At 46.4% G+C, this 21015-nt stretch overlaps 1 long non-coding RNA gene across 1 annotated transcript in view; it reads right to left on the minus strand.

The window, feature by feature from the left end:
* Window positions 1-280: 280 nt before the first annotated feature.
* LOC113586752 (uncharacterized) overlaps window positions 281-21015 on the minus strand; it is a 32551-nt gene continuing 11816 nt past the window's right edge. Inside the window, exons 3-4 of the long non-coding RNA XR_014117786.1 lie at window positions 1320-1378; window positions 281-495 (exon numbers count right to left, since the gene is read on the minus strand). This is a non-coding gene — a long non-coding RNA (uncharacterized LOC113586752). The remainder of the gene's footprint in view (window positions 496-1319; window positions 1379-21015) is intronic.

The raw sequence follows: 21015 nt of genomic DNA on the forward strand, positions 1-21015 counted from the left end.
TCACATATCACCCCTCTACTACAACAATTAATCAAAACAGGTTCAGAAGAGGCAGGCCTGGCAAATTACTGTGACTTGGGGTCTGGTGAGAAAAAGAAAAACACACAGGCAGCGTACGAGCCTACTAATACAAATGACCAAATAAGGAAAGATTTAGCATACAGAAAACTGTTACACCGGGCTTGCTTTAATAAATTACATTAGATATTTGTAATGTGTCTAAATGTCTTGTAGTATGCACGTAATTCTTTTGAAGTCAATCTAACTACACTACCGCACCATAGCTGTGCTAGACACTCTAATTGCAGATAAGATGAAAATGTATACATTTTTAAAATATTTTTTTTATACATTTTGCCTTAAAAAGATGTTTTGGGGGACAATATGCATTAGGACAGTCGGAAATGGGGTGAGGTGAGAGATGGACGTTCGGAGAGAGCCGACTGCAGCGTTCTCGTCAGGAACAGGACGAATGTCACCAGGTGTCACAGCAGCCTGAAAGGAATGTCCAAAACGAACATTGTGTAGCGTTGTAAAGACAGGTGGGACCGGAGGTGATGCCATAGTGCAAAAAAAAACTCCAAAAAAACCCAGAAAGCTCCAAAACTATGGTGACGCCTGACACACTGAGCCTCTCACTGTGCCTTTAGTCGGTTAAGAACATTGAATTCCCAAGGAAAACAGGTCTGGGGGATTCTTGCCAACCAAAAAGGAACACCACACCTACTACTGCTTTTGGGTATAATTTTGGTCATGGATGCGAATCTCGAGAAAGCTTGCAGATGTAAAAAAAAAAAAAAAAAGAAAGAAATGTTGAATTTGACAGAGGCATGTGTAGCACAAGAACAAGAAAGAGAAATGAGGAGCGGGGGTAGGACCATGGACAGCGATGCACAAAACCAAGGCACCAGGACCAAGCAAAGCCAACAAACCCCGCAGCACAACACATCTGTGGCACAGCCGGCCGAGGAGAGACACCGCAAGCAATGAGCAAACACAGAAGCTATAATATCAACCACCCAAATAATTAACCCTGTGTATTATGAAAGAGTGACAGAGTAAAAGAGAGAGAGAGAGAGAGAGACTGTGTAATGGGGGAGCAGAGGAGACAGCCAACGCCTGCCAGGGCTCTTTTAGGCAGCGTTATGAAAGCCAGACTGACAGGTAGACCCAGGAGAATTGACCGTCCTGGATCCAGCTGTCAGTGGGAGAGCTCATCCAGCACCGGCTGAGCCAAACCACATGTCAAACAAAAGAGGAAGAGGAGGAGAAGAGGAAGGGCTGCCATATATCTGCACACTAATACAGTGAGACCTCACCAGATGCTTCTCTTTCCCGTCTTTCTCTCTCTTCTTTCGATACAGGTGTGTTTCCTGTACTGAATAGATAAAGACAAATGTGTTACTCCTGCACGAAATTAACTCTATGAATTTGTCCTTACATTAATAACAGCATACAACGCCAGTACTGTTATACCGTGGTAATATACGGAATAATATGTGCACAGTAGCGAGTAAGCATTATTACGCTGTGATTAACTTTGTAGTTACGCTGTAACAGTGGTGAAGCAGTGACATGTTACCAAACATTTTCTCCTTGTGGAAGAGTGTACAAACTTCACTACATGCCATCATGCATAATTACAGAAACCACGCAACCTTGGAAACCTATAACTTACAGCATAACCAACATGCTAACAGGTCAGGAAACATGTGCTCTGCACCCATGGGCCATTGGAGGGAATCAAAAACAGGCCAGTAGTATTTCACCAAATATAATTAAGTGGTTATAAAAGAGGAGAGAGAAAATGGATTTTCTTTGTCCCCTAAGAACAAGTTGGATAGAAAAAAATAGGGTGGGGGGGGGGGGTGTTTGCCTCTCTTTCGATTGATTGCAGAGGATATTGATTTGTTGCTAAGCCTTGTGAGTTTGTTTAAGATGGATCTACAGGATGTGAGGCAGACTATCCTGTAGCAAAAAGTAAACAGACTCAATAATAGAGGGCCGTGCCCCTTTATGGACGGCCAGGCCCAGACATGCCTCCAAACCTTTCGACGGGAAGTTCAAAAAACATTGCACACCAGCACAGGGAATGAACAAATATTCCACTGACAAATGAATTAAAACAAACAAAACTCTTGCTGTTGTTGGGTACCGTAATGGGTATAAGCAGATAACCAAGGTGGAGAAACACTTTATCGGTTGCTCTGTGCTCCTCGTGCTGTTTCTGGTTTTAATGACTGTGAAACTCTGAACAGACTAGACAAAAGAAGTGAGGGTTTCCTTGACTGACAGTTTCCCAAAAATTAGGTTTCACTCCACACCTCTCCAGTCTTTATGTCCCATCAGGATGTCTGGTATACCTGGCTGGATCATCGCGGTGGTTTGAGGGACATCACCACTGACGTCACCGCTCTAAAGACCAGGACTGTGACCGGAACACTCCGTCCCAGATATTTCTTCCTCAGTATGGATCTAGTGGATCAGGTGTCGCTGTCATCCTCTGGTGTCTCTTTATAATTCTGCTCCAGTCATCTGCTGGATGGGGGAGTCGAGTATGGCTTTGCTCACCTTCCCACGTGCCAACAGGACAGACCACTGTGTATGTTACAGCACAACCAGTACACAATACCCACAAATCCCCAGTTAATCTCGTCCAATCAAATGCACTTTGGTGCCTAAAAAGCCATTTTAAGCAGATGTATTCAGGAGGTGAGTGGAGTTTTAAAACGTTTCCAGTTACAGGAGGGGCTCTGTGAGTAATGGCAGTTAATTTTATTACTTAAAAAAAAAAAAGTTAAAAAAGAAACGTGTCAATTAGCATGCTGTGTAATTATGCGTGCCGTGTCGTTATAAGTCCTTAAAAGCGAAGGGGACACACGTCTTCTCAATGACCTTGAGCAGGACTTCACTACGACCTAAACACTACCTTAAGATGAGTGACTCAGACAAGAGCCTGCAATCAGGAGGGTAAGTAATGAACGGCCATCTTCACTCAACCCAAAACTGCAAAGGTGACAGTCACAAATCCTGCTGGAAGCAGAGGCTGTTATACAACCAAGGTGTCCAAAAAGTTGGACTACGTTTATAAGACATGGGAGAATTATAAGATTCCATCTCTGCGCATCATTTAGCACAATGGCGCAATTAGTGAGACTGCTTCAGCAGTGTAATGTCACTAAAATATTTATTTGTTTACCTCATAAACAACAACAAAAAACTAGTTAAACGGTGTGTGTTGAACCGCGAGCATGAGTGCAAACAGTTTTCAGGGTTTTGTTTGTTCTCTTTCCAAATGTATGGAGCAAAGCGAAAATCCTTAAGTTACTTAACTCAAAGAACCAAAGGAAGGGAACCAGAGGAAGGGAGTGTGTTAAGTGGATTCTCGACTATGATGTTTCCTGGTGCTGAGTGTTTGCATGTAGCCTGCATAAACTTGCAGGCTTGGGGTCTAAGAGAGACACGCATTCGGGACATAATTGAGATGGCAAGTCTATGAGCTCAGTTCATTTGATAGAATGATTTACAGAGATTTCTAGCAGTTGGCAGAGCTACACGACTTGTTTGAAGTTTCTCTCTTTTTTCTTTCAAAAATGACCAGGGGTAGGAGGATTGTGGACCGACTCTTTTTCTTGCTCCATCTCGGACTCTGTGCACGTGCACATTTGCTAAACTACCGTGGGAGCTTAAAGAATTACACAATATCGTGGCATTTGTAGCAAGTTTTCGAATGCTTTTCTCGGGAGCCCTTTGGGGACAGATCCGGAGGTTTGCTTGTACAATGAGTTATGGCTACTCAAATCTTCCTGATTTAATGAGATTTCGGCAAAAGATTGATATTAGCCATCAAACAGCAGCTGGAAGACACGGCCCCTTGGTCAATAAACCATCCCCCTGAAGGAAAGGCAGTTGGAGATGTAATTAGCTAATTAATGAGCAAATGAAAATCAAGAACCCCAACTCTCCTGTCCTCCACAACGGTGGGAGAGTTCGGAAACATCTCCGTTACCTGTAGCGCCAGGCAGGCAAAAGCAAGGAATTTTGACTAGATTTTGGCGTGGCTCGAGCAAATTTAGACATGAAAAGCAAAGCAGCGACAGTGTGACCCTCTCCACGGAGAGAGCGTTGTGTTGCCTGTCCTGGTCGTGCCTTAACTCTTTCAGGCCTTTATCTGTGACTGGCAGCTCGCTGCACACAAGCGTCAGGCCTAGAGATTGGAAGACTAAATTCTGATGGCCTCTCCAAGGCAGTGTGCGTGCGTGCGTGTGTGTGTGTGTGCGTGCGTGCATGTGTGTGTAGAGACAGAAATAGACAGGCAAGAGAGAGATAGAAAGGGAGTGTAGTCAAGCACAGCTCTGTCCGAACACCCAGATCCCAGATCGCTGGTATCAGAATGTTCCACGGTGCCCAGTGCTCTAAATATAACTACCTCCCCATGAAAGATTTCAGGAACAGATACACAACTTGAAGTTGAGACCGATACACATGCACGGCAGTGTCGAACCAGCTGGCTCGCCTCGCTGGACGTGGCCTCGGGTCCTGGCGTCACCCACTGAAGCGCAGCGCAGGAAAATTTAAATGCCAGAGGACCGTCCCGTCCAGCGGGCCATCGTGGAGAAGTATCGGTGGTACAGCTCACCCAGCACACAGACGGCGAGGTCGCAGAGCCGGTTTGCACTCAAGCAAACCCAGACTTCATCTGGGAGCAGCTGACAGGCCATCCTCGTGTGGGCGGGCTAGGAAGGGCGCGTTCAAGGAGAGAGAGCTGTTGTGCACCAGTAATGAGCAAAGAGGAGCATTGACACTGGGAAGCTCAGCTGTCTACACAGGAGAAGCAAAACTTCTGCATCTTCCATAGGACAAGGAAGCAAAGGGTTTGCTCAGCGTTCTAAAATGGCTTTCTGAAATTTTCCTGGAATTATGGTCCAAAGAAGTTCTCGCGCTGAAAGATGCCAGTTACCTGCCTAACAGACAGCGACCCAGAAAACTGGCTGGGTGGGGGTGGATGTTGTGGGGGGAGTCTCCGCCTCATCGGGTAGAAACTGGGGTGTGTGTTTTCAGACACTGAGACAGAAAACGAATCACCTTCCCTCCCACACAGGCAGACACAGACAGGCCTACAACGGAGCCACACGCAGATCAGACACAGAGTTCTCCTTCAGGCCAGCTGCGTCTCTGGCGGGCTTTGCCCGCGAGTTAACACGATCAGACTCCGCAAATGTATTTACGCTGGTGGGGTCTGCAATGGTGCCATCTGGCAAAGCCAAGGGAGTCGGACGGTAACCCGCTGCTAACTTATTAACTTATGCACCCATACTTAACCACCCACACACTCTCCCTCTCTCTCACACACACACACGGAGGTAAAAAGATCTGTATGACAGCAGGCTGGCAGGTTGGGATGGGGTGATTATTTCAGTAAATTTCTGCTAGGTGTGAGATGCATTCATTGGCCCTCCGGTTCACTTAGCAGTGAGCGAGGTTGCTTTTAGGCTGGTGTAGCTAAGGACTAGAGGCAAATCACGGAGGTAAACAATGCAAGGTGAATCTTTCACTGGAGCAAGGGGTAGATATTCAGTAATGACACCTATAACAGCTAATCAATATGAAAAACAAGGAAACCATGAAATAATCCTTTTGTCAGCCGGGAAAGCCCTGACCCCACCGCCACACACTCCACATCTGGCAGGGTCTGGAGCATCCACACACTGCATCGCTGCATGCTATGCTAATAGACTCATTTGTTTATTTGCAAACAAACCTGTGTAGACCATTTGTATCTACAACAGAATAGGCACCCCCCACCCCTCGTTTCTTCATAAGCAGTGATGGTAATTAAAGAGAAACCTCGCCTCGGGTCTGGCGTTCATTAGCGGGCACCGGCGGTGGCGTTTGTTGCGCTGTGAGAGTGCACCTCTGCCACTAATGACCCGTGGGGGCACGATGCCAGCCACGAGCGAGGACCGTTGTTTTGCGCAAAAGGATCTGCAGAATTGATGGCAAGAGGAGGAATTGGGATCAACGGTTACAGCGGTTACAACGGTTAATTTTTAAATTCATAACCCTGGCCGAACTGCTTTTTTCTTTGAGGGTTTTGATTTTGAGAGATTTTAGAACCCTCTGCTAAAATAATTTGGCATGATTGTCTTATGCCTTTGTCCTCTGAGTGACTCCTATAGTTCAGGTTAGGGTGAGTGGAAGATATCTACCAAAAACCTCAGACTACATCTTCTCCCACAAGCTTCTTCATGTAAAACAGAGAATGTGCGAAAGTGATCAGAGTTAACTTGATTAAATAAAGTTAATGGCTAAGTTAATGACCGAGTTAATGAATATGTGATTGCAGTTTTATGTGAATGAAAGAATGGGCTAACTTATCGTTATAAAATCGTCTGGAAAATGGTGACAGACTAGCAAGGGTGCTAAACAAGACTAGAGATCACCCAGTGATCAGCACGAATGACTTCACTGTCCTTGCTGAGAACAGTGCTGGTGGGCTATGGGAGGGCCATGCAGACCGAGTTACTCTTCAGACACCTTCCTGTGCCCTGACAGGAATGCTGAGACCAAGAGCCTGGGAGAGTCCCTGAAGGCCCCAAAGGAAACCAGACAGGTTCCAGCCACGGTTAAACCCAGGAGGTGAATTTTCTGCACTGGCGAGTGTTTCTACAGTGAGAAGACGTGTGTCCCCTCAGAGAAGACGTTTGTACTAAAACCTCTCTCAGATTCAAGATCTGGGCGCTACCTTCTGAGAGCCCTCCTTTACCCTCCATGGGATTTTACTGTACCTGCGAGAGAGCTGTATTCTTTCTCTCTGTTTCCGGGCCGAGCCCCACTGCGCTGAGCGGTGTCGGTGACATCACACAGGGCAGCGGACCAAGCAGGGGCCCAAACAACGTGCTACGACCCACTCCTATGAATCCCAGCTTCAAATTTCTGAATCAAATTTCTAAAGCCGGCATATCACATACGATTTAAGTGCTGGGATGAGTTATCAGTGCAAGGCAAGATCAATGCTGTTTCAGCTCCTACTGCACAAGTGCGGCTCCCGAGAAAAGCATCTAAGCGTCAGTGCGCATAAATAACGGTACATTTATCAGCCTGTGTGAGGCTTCCACAGCATGCGTCGGCTCTTTTAAGGGAGCAAAACGTATCGTCAGTGTCGAGTCTCGTACAGATGAGATGAGAGGAACAGACACATATCTCTGGTGTTATACAGCCCCTCGTAAGCACCCACCCCACAGCACTCCCCCAGCGTCAGTGAGAGACAGCAGGACAGAAGGCCGCTCTGTATCATGAGGCAAACTGTTAGGACTGACACCAACGTCAACTTGACATGCTGGCCTTCACGTGACCTGTACTGGTTAACCCCGTGTTCGCCAGGCCCAGCGCAACCCTAGCCCTTAGGTGTGGGTGTAGGTGTAGGTGTGTGTGTGTGTGTGTGTGTGTGTGTGTGTGTGTGTGTGTGTGTGTGTGTGTGTGTGTGTGTGTGTGTGTGTGTGTGTGTGTGTGTGTGTGTGTGTGTGTGTGTGTAAGCTCTTGCAATGTTGCTGTTTAAAAACAGTAGACAAACATTTAATTCATGCATGTCACTTAAGCAACAGAACACAAGACAGAGTTCCTATTGCTATGAATACCATCCCGGAGGTAATTTGGTCGCAGGTACAAGCTGAAGGCAAGTGTCGTCGATCACACTCGCTGTTTTGTTGTTTTTAGACAACAGGTTTACAAAAAAAGAAAGTAAAGAACAGAAGACCAAAATGTAGCATTATACAGCAGCAGTGGGACAGAATCTGCCTAACAGCACAGCAGGCTTCCGGTTTATGTAGCACTGCTAAGTAGAGTTAGCTTTAAATAAGCAGAGATAAAAGGTGGTGGGGGGGTCGATTAAGAATTAAAAGACAAAACCGAGTTTTTTGAAGTATTGTGTTATTTTATGTTGATCTGTCCACTTCACGCCACAGCAGACCACCTCAAAGCTTTCAAGGTAATGGATTTGATGTGCATTTATGCTCACACTGTCCAGGTCCAGTGGTACATTACAATGGCAAAAAACAACTAAGGGTGTGGCGCATAAAGCTAGATAGTTTTGGTGTGAAAAACCCGTGCTGTTATTCCGAATATCATGAACGATTATGAACAACGCTTCTCAACCAATCAGACAGAGGGCAGAATTAACTGTGTTATAATGGTGTGAATGCGCTCTACTGGGTGTTGTGTTCAACTCCAATTGTCTTGACTGAACTAATTCTAATCACCAACTTATCTTATTTTTTTCTTACAGCAGTATATATCCTAATCGTGAAATATTTTTAGGAAAAATCTTTTTTGAAGAAGAAGAAGAAAACATTAAAAACAAATGGACAAGGACTAGTCACATTGAGAAGAGGAAGAAAATTCAAACAGACAGGACAAGGTACCAGCGGCCCTCTGGTTACTGCCCTCGGTCACAGTGCCACTGAACCCTGAGGCACGATTTCCATCTAGTGGGAAAAAGAGAGGGGGGGGGGGGGGGGGGGACTCTCTTGGCTGCCTGGTGTACCACTTCAGCCACACAATCAATAGCCTCCCTGGTCACTGAGTGACAGCGCTATATCCATCGGCGTGAAGCTTAGCCTGCGGGGGCGGGGTTGTGCTCAGCCCTTGTATTACTCTCTTTCATGTGCTGGGCTAGGCCAGCGTCAGGCAGGGCTATTGATTATGTGTGAAAATGTGATCATTTTGTATTAACTCGCCCGCCAGCACCCTGTTCTGTCAGTAGGGCCTTGGAAATTAATGTGCCCGTATTGCGATTAAGAAAAATATGAACCCACGCTCATTTACCACCCCCACCCCACAACAAAGAGGTGGATGCCACTCACAGTAAGGTAATGGCTTTCTGAGGGGAACATGGTCCCAGAAATGAGATTATAGTCATTATTTAACAGCCCCCCACTTCCCAGTATTTATTATTGGCACTGACACCTTTTTAATGAAGCCTGGATTTTGGCATTTCAAATATCAATTTCACTCGATTACAAATTCCATTATTTAAAAGGCAGGAGCATGAATATGGCTGTCCTGCATTAAACCCTAGACGTTTCTGGGGCCGCATGTGCTGTCCTGTCAGTCAAACAAGAGATAAGTTGGCACGCGAGTCTTTAGCAAGGCAGAGAGCCTGATTCATAAAAAGGTTCGACTTTTATATGTTCAAACCCCATAAATACTAAGAGCTGAACTATATTCACACAGATCCACAGACACCAGATCTTAGTAGGCTGCGGACGCAGTGAAGTGCGGCCCTGGCAATACGATAGGCTGATTAGGGAGTTTAGAGCCGGAGGTGGGCGGAGCCTCGGCTGCCCATCACGCGGGAGTGTCAGTGCCAGGGCCGTAATTATAGCCTAGAGTCAGACAGCCGGCTGCACAAGGCCACTCATGCACCTCTCACACATAATCCTCTCCTCCGCAGTCGCAATAACGAACGCTGGCCCCAAAGGAAAACAACCTGTGGCACATTATTATGGGAGGGGAAATTCTCATACTGTTTTTCCCCCCAGAGTCAATTCACTTTTATGTAATAATGCAGTTTTTTTTAAAGAGGCTGGGTGAAGAGACCAGGCTAACAGGTGACACCAGGGCTAGTCTGGGATATTGTGTTCATTTTGCACGGAGGCAATGCTATGTGGAACTCATAAAAGGAGGGATTGAATAAATAACTGGGATGAATAATAAATGGACAGCAGCCAATATTTCTAATAATGGTATCATAAAAGATGCATTTGTGAAGGAAAAAAAAAAAGAAAAAGAACATTTCAGACAGAGGTAGCATCACATCTGAGGAGGTTGGGCTTAAATATGAACTGTTGGATATGATCTTAAAGCATTGCAATTATGGTTGTTTAAAGAACAATTAAGGTTTTGTCCTTTAGATCAAACTTTGCAATCAATAAAAAAATCTCTTTCTAGGACATCAGCAAACACTAAGGTCCAAAATATGAAATAGATGGGCACCAACAAATGATACCGCAAAGAGGTTAGTCTCATATGAGTGGTATATACAGATGTTGTGTGTGTGTGTGTGTGTGTGTGTGTGTGTGTGCGCGCGCGTGTGCGTGTGTGTGTGGCGGGGGGGGGGTCATACGTGAAATCCTTGACAGTCACAGAGTATAACACAAGAATGCCCACACAGGTCTTCTTCAAAGGGCCGCGGAGAGACGCTACCTGTTACATCACCACCGCGTGCACAGAAGTCAGGCCACGCCATTACTTTCACACGCACCCCCGTACGCCCGACAGAGACGCTCGCACCGTCAGCAACACATCAGCAGCCGGGACTGGCTTAACGACGGCAGGGGCCTGTCTGTTATCAGGTTACAGCGTGGGAGTCATTCATTACCAAGCAGAGAACTAATTACACACCTGCAGCAGCCATGGGGGAAAAAGAGCTGAACTGTAAACAGCAATGTGTGCATGTGCAGTTTACGGTTAGAAAGAAGACCACTGAGTGTCATGAAAACGTGAATCTGTATTTTATAGCAATGCAGACTACTGTGCAGAGATTATATCCCAACATATACTGTAAAGGAGATGACATCTGTACTTGTGACCCAGTCCAAATGTCACACACTCACACACACACACACACACTCTCTCACACTCACACACTCTCTTTCACACACACACACACACACACACACACACATTCTCTCACACTCACACACTCTCTCTCACACACACACACACACTCTCTCTCTCTCAAACACACACACACACACACACACACACACACACTCACTCTCTCATACTGTGTGTGTGTGTGTGTGAGAGAGAGAGAGAGAGAATTACAGTGAGTAAACTAAACTTTATCAATACAAGCAGTAAACACAGTATGGCCTTTTTTTCTAGACAACATTTATATTTGCCTGAACTAATAAACTGAATATATTACATTTTACTGCTTTCACATATACTGCTGTCAAATTTTTAAATTGGTCTGGAAAATGTTAACAATAGTTGAATAGTTAAAATTTCCACTGTGATCTTCAAGACAAAATAATAATAATATTTAGATAAATGCAGAGCAGACTTGTGTGCTGCATGTATGAAAGAGGTTGACATTTCAATCATGTCTAATATTTGAGTTCACCAGTAGTGGTTAGTATTTATTGAACATATATGATTAATGGTTCAGGTACAATTATCTATAATTGTCGTCAAAGCCAATAACTGTGAAAGAGAAACGGATCGCCTTGGACTAGAACACGCCGCACTTAATCAACATGCGTTTACATGCATCTGCAGAGAGGGTGCGGTGCACAACCTGCATTGCATTTTATCTTTCCAAAGTCAGATGTTTATGCAAAATGTTCAGAGCCGTCACGAAGCCAGCTCGCCTCCCTCCTGGAACCGCAGAAATGACGCGTGATGTAACAGCGATGTAACAGCAAGACTCTCGCGCACTCCCCGCGCGGGGCGGCGCCATCCCCGTCCTCGCGGTATTCACGAGTGCACTTGCGTAACGTGGCCGTCTCGCTCGCTCTTGGTATGAATTATTCCGCCGGTGTGCTGCTAAGTGGCTGGTTTTCCAAAGCCCTGAAGTACAGTGGAACTTAAAAATGTTTCAGTGCTAATTAAACGGCGTAATAACTGTTCCTTGGGTAAGGTCCCGGGTGGCAAATTTATGAAGGACAAATCCGGAGCTGTTATGGATTAAGTACAAAACATGTAGGAGAGGAACACTAAGCGGAATCAAGCTGTGCGTGTAAGATTTAGCGTTTTAAATTACTTCATTTAGCTAGCATTTGGCCATTTAGCATATTATCTGTTATTGCACAAGCAATAACAAAGCGGCACGCGTGAGGGTAAACAGGAAAATCGAGTGGCGCGTGAATGAGAACGCGCGCGCGGGTATGTGTGTGTGAGATCACCAGCGTGGGTTCTGCACACCATTCGGTTGAGCGGGTGCCTCAGCCTGCAGCGTCGCAAAGCCGCTTCCCGTCACGATGACTGAGTCATGGTGATCAGCCTCAGAGAGGGGTTTTATCCGCCAGCCCAACGCCCGTTTCTCCGGAGGGCTCACGGAGGGCACGACAGGGTGCGAGGGCGGGAGGGAGGGGGGGACACACCGCCCAAATCAAAGCAGGATGCCCGGAGTGCGTGCGGCAGAGGGGCCCGGTGCACGACCGTCTATCACGCCGGACGCAGACGCAGAAAACGGGCATCCCTGGCGGACACTGCAGACAGCCACCTAAACCGCAGACGAAGACTGGCGCGGAGCTGGAATTGTACTGCAGATAAACTTTTATTAGGGGCAGTAAAGCATGACGACCCAGACAAATCACAAAAGTTCTTTCGCAGAATTCACTTCACAATACGAGCAGCTCACTTCAGGGACTGTGAGGACGTGGATTAAAACCGATCTCTGGGGGTAAATGAGGTCACAGCATCAGGGTGCTATAGTATAAATACTTGTTTGTAGTCCTTTTCTTGGGATTTCAGAGCACTCGGTGAGGACGGAGTGAAAAACATGAAGCAGTCTGGGGATAAAGTGTTGCCAGATTATCCACAGTTGAGAGTCCCCTGCTAATTCAGTGAACTGGAGATAACAAAGGCAGGATTCCTACAGCCTGTGCACTAGTAGGCTAATGTGATATTGAGGCATCTGTCTCCCAGCTAACGGTCACAGGCGCATACATGCTTGACACTCACTCTTACTGCCTTTCAAAACAACCGCTGGCATTGTTTAGCTTTAAGCAGAACCGAACCACCCACGTGACGGTGCCCTGGTGACTCGGAACAGGGTTAATGGTGGCCAGGGTATGACATAGGTGGCAACCACACCCTGGTATGAGCAGAGCAGGCATGCGGGGGCGGCAGTGCTGCCTCATCAACAGTGATGAAGATGAAGGAGAGAGAGAGAGAGAGGGTAGGGAGAGGCAAGGAAAGAGGGAGTGAGTGAGAGAGACAGAGAGCTCGAGAGTGTGTGTGTGTGTGTGTGTGTGAGAATGCGTGACTAGACAGAGGCAGCCATAGAGGCGTTTGACTCCCTGCACCACTCAGGATGGATGTCTCCCATCATGCAGCTCAATCAGCCACCCAATGATTCATTTCACAGACACGTGGGTAATTATAGGAGCCGACTCCTCACCTCTGGACACTGCTGGGGAATGAGAATGGGAGCAAGGACCATGAGGAAGGAAGAGAGAAAGAATGGAGAGAATGAGAGTATGGAGGAGAGCAATATAGCCATGCGGACAGAAAGAAATGGCAATGGCGCACGCATGTGCAGATGCTGATGACAAGAATAACGATACAGTGACTAACGAACTCCCTGCATTAAAACGAAACCCCCAAAAAAGGTTTTGGGTTTTTTTTGTTTGTTTGTTTTTTGTTTTTTAATATCACAGTCAGATTGCCTCGTTGTTGCCATTAGTGTGACAGAAGGCTGCTTTCTAATCTTATCCACTTCATATGTTCTGTGAAAGATTGAAAAATGTAAAGTAATTGAGGGGAGAATGGGGAGGAAATTGGCTGCTGATGAGGAAGAGATGGAGAAACAGACAAAGGGAGAGAGAGAGAGAGAGAGAGAGAGAGAGAAGGCGGCGCGGAGGGTGGAGTCAGAGACGGGGGGCTGAGAGGCTGGGACACAGAGATAGCAGGGTCGAAGACTGTCGAAAGGTTTACAACTATTTCAAGCGTAAAAGCTCCCCCTGTTGGTCACGATCGTAATAGCGCACTTAACATTACAGGATAAAAAAAAGAAAACGCTTTCTTCGTAATGTCTTTATATATTCGCTGTACAAGTTGTGCATCAAATGCAAAAAAAAGGTTGAGAGTGTTAGCGGTCCCCGTCTCTCTCACGACCTCTCCGCAGCTCTATAGTTTAAATCCTTTTAATTAAAGGACAGAGTGTGAAGAATCATTTAATCACTCTGACAAGACCCTGAAATTTTCACGTCACGTCTTCGAGGTGACCACGAGAAACAGAAGCCGAGAGGATCGTTACTATTGATTATGATAACTGTGAAAAATGACTCTGCTTTTATAGCCAGAGGCGCTGACCCGCCCACCCGGCTGGCCCGTGCAAGCTGGAGGCCTGTAACGACTGACCATTGATTTCACTGCTGTTTCGCTGAAATATTCATGGAGGCGGGGGCGCTGGGCTGTTTGCGCGGGGGGAGGGTGTGTTCGTTAAGGATCAGGCTAATTCAGTGCTCCGGACTGTTTAGCCATTGACAGGGCAGCCATAGACGAAACAAGACAGCCATGAAGGCGCAGACACCGATTCAGTATCCCTACAGAGAGCCCCGCAGCTGCACAACGCTATACTTCCATTTTTGTGACATTCGCCAGGCCACAGCTCATGACAAGGTTGGCAGCGGCATTTTCCTGGTCCGGATTGGCTTGCCCAGGCTGTGTGCCGGATCGCTCCCACCTCACACGGCTGGGGCAGGACCTGCACGGCATATACTGTGCCGTATACATCCAGAGCGGCTCTCACAGTAATGGGTTTCAGCAGAGGCTTGTTCCATATGTGCAGCACAGTCCGCTGCGTTCGTGGCAATGCAACACAGCGCCTGCTCCGTGCGGGGCCATTTACGTAATGGCCGCGCGTATGGATAAGCTCGGCTGCTCTGAGCGCAGAGTATCTGGGGGGGTGATCGTGCAAGCCATGATTATGTGACCTTCTGTGTCTCTCCATCTGGGTGTTTGTAGTGGATGGCCGTCCCTCAGAAGCACTGAGCACAGCGTTCCAAGAGTGACATGAACAGGTGCAGTAGCCATTGTGACAGGTGGAATTTATCGGCTATACCCGAGCTACAAAACATATTCAATAATACACCAGGTAGACCAATCCATCCACACACACAAAAAGTGCAAACATTGATACTCTGACATGTCTGAGTAATTTACACACACAGGCAGAACAACTCTGCTGTTAGCGTACTGAGCTATAAGCAGGCTTTTTGTTAGTTGTTCCAATCCATTTTATTAGCATTTAAACTTTTCAGTTTGACAGCATCACAAATTAAACGCGTAACTATGCATCCTACTGCAGCACAGAACTGCAAAACTATAGAAAGTTTTCAGTTTCTAAAACACACTGTACGCAACTGAGCTCCATTTCACTCAGATCCACCATGACAAGGGTATAAATCATGATGCAACCCTACATCGATTCTCTGAGCCAACAATCCGATGACTTTTGATACCTCGAAATTTGGATCAAGGTGATTCGGTTCGATACTGGGGTTCATTTTAATGAACCCACAAATGCAAAAAAAATATAATTGAAACATTTTATTAGTAAATCTCAAATACAGTAGTCATAAGCAATAAACAACATCTCAGTAAATAAATACTGTGTACAATTAAGTAACACTGACCGTGAACTGAAGCATGGTAAACAGAGTAATAAGACTGCGAATCTCTACAGTAGTTAAACGTGTCTTCCAGTGATCTTTGAGAAGTTTTTCTTTAGGAAAGTTTTCTTCAGACAGGACACTGCGCATGGAATGATCAATGTCACTCGTGGTGCTAAAAACACACTCGGAAGGTACACCACTGCCGGTGTGTCTCGGCAAGGCCTGCCAGGAGAGAGAATACTGATGGATTTTCTACTGCTCCAACACCTTACCAGCTAGGTTCAAAGATGCAGACTGTCTGTACTTGACAATTTCTGCATGGGCTAGCTCTCTGGAGGTTTTCATCGTATGGCTATGGTTCACAGTGCAGGTGTCACAAAAACATGTCTTTGGCTTCTTGAAAGCAGGATCATATTCTGAAGTAACACAGAGAGGCTTAATTATGCAGGGCAAAATAACTTTTTTAATCAGGTGCACACAACAAAAACAAAACAATATACACAAGTTCTTCAGTGCTCTCAGTCTGGGACACATTAGGATCAGTACTACGAGTCTGGTCACAGGAGGAGTGAGGTGTTTTCTCACCATATACCACCGTCTCACACTGTAGACAAGCGCATACACAAACACTTGCAGCCATTTTAGCAAACGTGGAATTAGCAATGTATGTTTTTCACACTTTTAAATAGGCACTATAAATAGGCAAAAAAAAGATATCTTACCATCAGCTGTTCAGCCTTTTGAATGAGACACTGGACAATTTCTTCTCATTTGCCTTCACCCAGAAGAGGCGGCTTTTTGGGGTCAAATCCGGGGTCTGAGGCGGCCGCTTTCTGTAGGACCACCTGCACATCCACACACCGCAGTTCGGGTTTCATTGCCATAGTTTGCTTCATTTCTGTGATCCTCCGCAACTCTGAATTGACAAAATAATCTATCTTGAAGTGAGCCAATGACAGAGAGTGGACTGCTCTTCCTAACACAGAACGGCAATGCCAGCCTTCACTGGTCTGAGTAGCCCGACCGTTTCTTCAGCGGTAGTGACGTCATTTTCACTGCATGGGTGCACATCACTTGTACCGTTTCTTAGTTTTGCGTTCACTGCTTCAGTGTGTTCACTGTTTGCGCAAACATGTCGAGCCAATTACTACAGCAAGCTAAAACAGGATGTTTTAGCTCGTGTTTCGAAGTCCAAATAGCTTCTGCCTGTCCTTTAAATCTGCGGGAGCTACTGTGGCGTGTTGGAAAAGTCTCCGAAGCAGTGGAATTTGCCCCAAGAGCCATACTGCACCAGTACAGCTCAGGCCTTTTGGTGTCGCTGGGTTAATGGTATGCGTGAAGCATGTAGTGTGTGGATAAAATCACCTTTTACCTGGCAAAAGGAAAACGTCGTTGCCGTTATCGGTAACCGGAGCAGATTTTTGTCTCATATATTCCTCAGCTGCTCCCCTCAACACTGCCCCAATACTGACCCCGGTGCGCGTGTCGTTCCAAATATGCGTTTGAAGAATCTAATTCTTCCTCAGCCAGTCAGCGTCAATGACACAGCAGGTCATCGTTAGTCGCTCGGGAGCGACGTCTAGCCGTGTGGTGTAAGCTCCGCTCGGCTCATGTCCATTAGCTTGCATTTAACGTCACCCCGCGCATCGCTGTGCGGCTTTCACTGAAGCGTTGTGGAGAGGATGTAACGTTTTGGCACCGGTGTGTGCAGCAGTTCACAGAAAGCCTTCCTTTCCCACTACACTGCAGGGCCTCATATCCTTGCAAATTAAACAGGAACACGGCAGATGGAATGCTCATCGCTCTTCTGGAAGCGTGGGTCAGTGTTTGAGGAGAAAAGGTGGTCAATGACATGAGTGTGGGAGTATCACATATACATTCTTTGCAAAGCTCTTTTCTGTCTGTCCGTTTAGTTCCCTAAACCGAAACGTTACCACACATGATTTGTCACCTGCGGGAGAGTGTAAAACTTAATTTTCTTGCCTGTTGTGACAACTGTCAGATTTGCTGCTGCATCGTTAGACGCTGTAATGTGAACACAAGCAGGGCTTTGTTTGGCAGGCTGCAGCCAACTTACATTGTATGCTGCCACCTACAGAGTAGGAACATACATGGCTAGATCATGGATAAATCATGGATAAATCACAGATAAATCATGGATAAACGTCAGAACAGGTGGGAAAATAAACATGCAGGCATTGATGTTTATGCGGCACATCGATGACAACGGATCATTGGTTATTTGGTCGATGCACTGGTACAGATTGATGGCCATCACACGCCCCCCCGCCTGTCGGAGTCAAACATAGATTTCACACCCCAACCGAGTTTTTTGACAATGAATCTGCACACCGCATTCTGCTGTGTATAAACAATAGAGCGTGCACATCGCCTGCTGCAACACCCTCACCCACCCCCCACCGGCCTCAGGTCCGTACTAAGATGAGCTGTCAAGGGTTCTGTCTCTCAGCCTTGGGGCTGCCGATCGCTTGTGCCATCCCACGCCCATCAGCTGCACCCTTCTCCCCGCCCCCGGGCCCGTCACAGCGCCAACGAGTGGAGAGATTGATGAGGCAGTGGCGCGCGCAGACAGAGAAGATAAAAATGCAAGCTGCGGGGCTGTTACCACCAAAGGAAAGAAACAAACAACAAAAGAACAGGCTCTTCTGAGAGGACATTTCTCCTAGGTTACTGCACTCTGACATCACAGGTGCGCGCCGCATACTTTATGAAGCTCGGCGAGAGGTGTGGTGGAAAGAAACCTTTTTTTCTTTCTTTCATTTTTGTAATCTAATGAGTGTAATATTACTAGCACCTCCACAAGTAGGCTTGACTCTCGGTTGCAGACCCATCTTATGGAGAAAGACCCAGAAGAGCGACAATACGCTGAAACTGTTCCCAAAATTGACATGCATTTCCTTCCAAATGTATATGCATTAATCTCTCTGCTTCTGTTTTGTGCAAGCGTCAGCTTTTACTACAGTACATGCTGTTTTGGGGAATATCTGTGATTTTTCATAGTCAGAAATAAGGGAATCATGTATGGTTTAGCCCAAGTATCAAACAGGTCTGACAGGGTGCTGATGGATAGCACACCTCTGCAGGAGAAGAGATTTCATTTGCATGTTTCTGTTGTGCTCACACGCCCATGAATATTTGGCAGTGCCATTTTAATATTAGATTTACTCCAGGGATGCTGGTCACTCCGGGGATACTGGTCACTCCAGGCGTCAGTTTGACGCCGTTTCCAGAGGACGCAGATGCAGTTGCTCTGGAACTCCACTTTTCCAAAGATTAAAGCATTTTCAGCTTTAGAACCATAAAGGGGTCAGTCTTGGAGGATTTAACCGAAGTCCACTGAAGTCATTCAAAGAGCTGTGGGGGATTTAGTGACCCCACCTTCAACACTCAGCCTGCATTTAAAGCTGTTTATCGATGGGTTCGATAAGGCTCAACCTCTGTTAGCCCGGACCAGGAGTCTGAGCACATGCCTGGGAGTGAGGCTCAGGGTTGGGCCCGGCCGGGGGCAGCGGGCAGACAGGCGTGATGTACGGCCCGACGCCAGCAGCTCCTGCTGCCATTAATCTCAACAGGTGATCAGTGCGTAACGCGTGGGAGACAAAGATCCTCGCCAGCGTCACCCCGAACACGCCTCGGCTTCCTGCCAAGAGCGAGCAGGATGACTATTCTTGAGGAATACAAGAGCGGGTTCGGCTGATCTAAGATCAGACTTCTCACTTTTGTCGTCGGTCCTGTTTTTGTACTCGCAATGAGTTCTCGCACTGTATAGCAACTCGGCATACTGTGCGTGTGTTTTGCACGGGTGTTACAGGATAACCAGTGAGCAGTGAAGAATTGTGAATTCTTGAATTCAAAAGGTTAAACCTGCCAAAAAATAAAGACCAAATTTACAAGCTTCCAAACGTATTCGTAGTCTTCCGAGGCACAGCGCTGCGACACCATGGAATGCCAACTAGACGATGGCGAATGACACAAGTGTCTTAGCCCATAGGGGTCTCCATGGTGATCCGATCAGGGCCTCTGGGGACTGAAAGAGCCCCAGACAGAGTCTCACCCTAAAGGTGAAAGGTCACCGCTGCGCTTTCCTTGTGTAATTGTAACATTTCCCGAGGGCGGGTCATATCAGCGGCAGCATGTTCCATCACGCCTCTGCCCGTTTATTTGGTCGAGAAGACATGCGTGCCAATCAAAGCAGCTCCATTACATTTAACTGGCGCGTTTTAGGTCAAGAGAGCTTTTTTTTTTTTTTTACCCCGCAAGGGCAAAATTCTATTTAAAACTAATACCATTTCAAAATTTCAAATGGTAATCTCTCAGTATATTTCACCATGATTGGACCATCATAACACAATAAAACTAGGAAATTGTATGTCCAGGGGGGTTCCACATAGCCTGTGGTCTCTAAGGGACAATTGCCAAAATAATGTTCTTTCTCTGACAATAGCTTATATGAAATAGCCTCCATTAAAAAAAAAGAGGTACATATTAACTATTAAGTCACTTACTCTCTCAAGGTCATCAAGACCCGGCTCTCAACCAACAGCTATTCACATTTGTTGAGCATTATAGCCTTTCTTTTCATTTATATGGAAATAACGATCACTAGCGTTCCCAATGAAGGAGGAGGGGAAAAAGAATTTGCCATCCTCATGCAGGGCGGCCTGTGCAAGAGTTAATGGGGCTTGCACTCCAATGCACAGTTCCCCTGGGTACACATCCCCCACAATGCAGTGCAGCACTGCCCGAGTGCTACTGCGTTCATGAGCTGCCATAATGTTTCATGAGGCTCGCTACTGATGAGCATGAGCGGGTCTGCACGCTTGCATGGCTCAATGATGTCTCCGAAACTTAATGAAGGCAGACAAAAAATATCAGGGCTAAGTAGTCTCTTGTAAATATGCCCACAGGCTCAAGTGTGAGTGGGTTATGTTTCCTTCTGTGTAGTCCTTATGGGATTTTACTATCAGGGACAATGACCAATGCCCATAAACTGGTTGTGGTGCAGAGAGACTAGCCCTGTACCAACACCCATAAACAGGGAGTGATACAGAGAGACTAGCCCTGTACCAACACCCATAAACAGAGTGATACAGAGACACTAGCCCTGTACCAACACCCATAAACAGAGTGATACAGAGACACTAGCCCTGTACCAACACCCATAAACAGAGTGATACAGAGACACTAGCCCTGTACCAACACCCATAAACAGAGTGATACAGAGAGACTAGCCCTGTACCAACACCTATAAACAGGGAGTGATACAGAGACTACTTTTGCAGTCACTTGTAGGAACAGGACATGAGAGGGAAGGATGTTTTACGTTCTGCTATATCAAATGTAATACTGATAAAAAAAACTATGCACCTGGCAAGTGTATCATTTCTTAGACCAGAGTGATCCGGTGTAGTCTAGCACTTCGGCCTCCTTTCTAAGCAGGTGGAGCTGATTTTTTTTCCTGCAGCCAGCTGCTGTCTGCCCTTTAGTGCTTCTTCCTGTGTCCTGCACCTGCTCACGGTGGACAGATTATCTTTATCTTGGTTTGAGCCAGAGTCCCGATCTGTGCAGATCTGGTGATCACACTCAAATGCCAGGTAAAGGGAGAGTCCAGATCTCAGTTATCAGACTCAATCCCTGAAATCCCTCA

This window comes from Electrophorus electricus, chromosome 17, assembly GCF_041902795.1.
Source record: "Electrophorus electricus isolate QZ-2024a chromosome 17, ASM4190279v1, whole genome shotgun sequence".
Taxonomy (NCBI): domain Eukaryota; kingdom Metazoa; phylum Chordata; class Actinopteri; order Gymnotiformes; family Gymnotidae; genus Electrophorus; species Electrophorus electricus.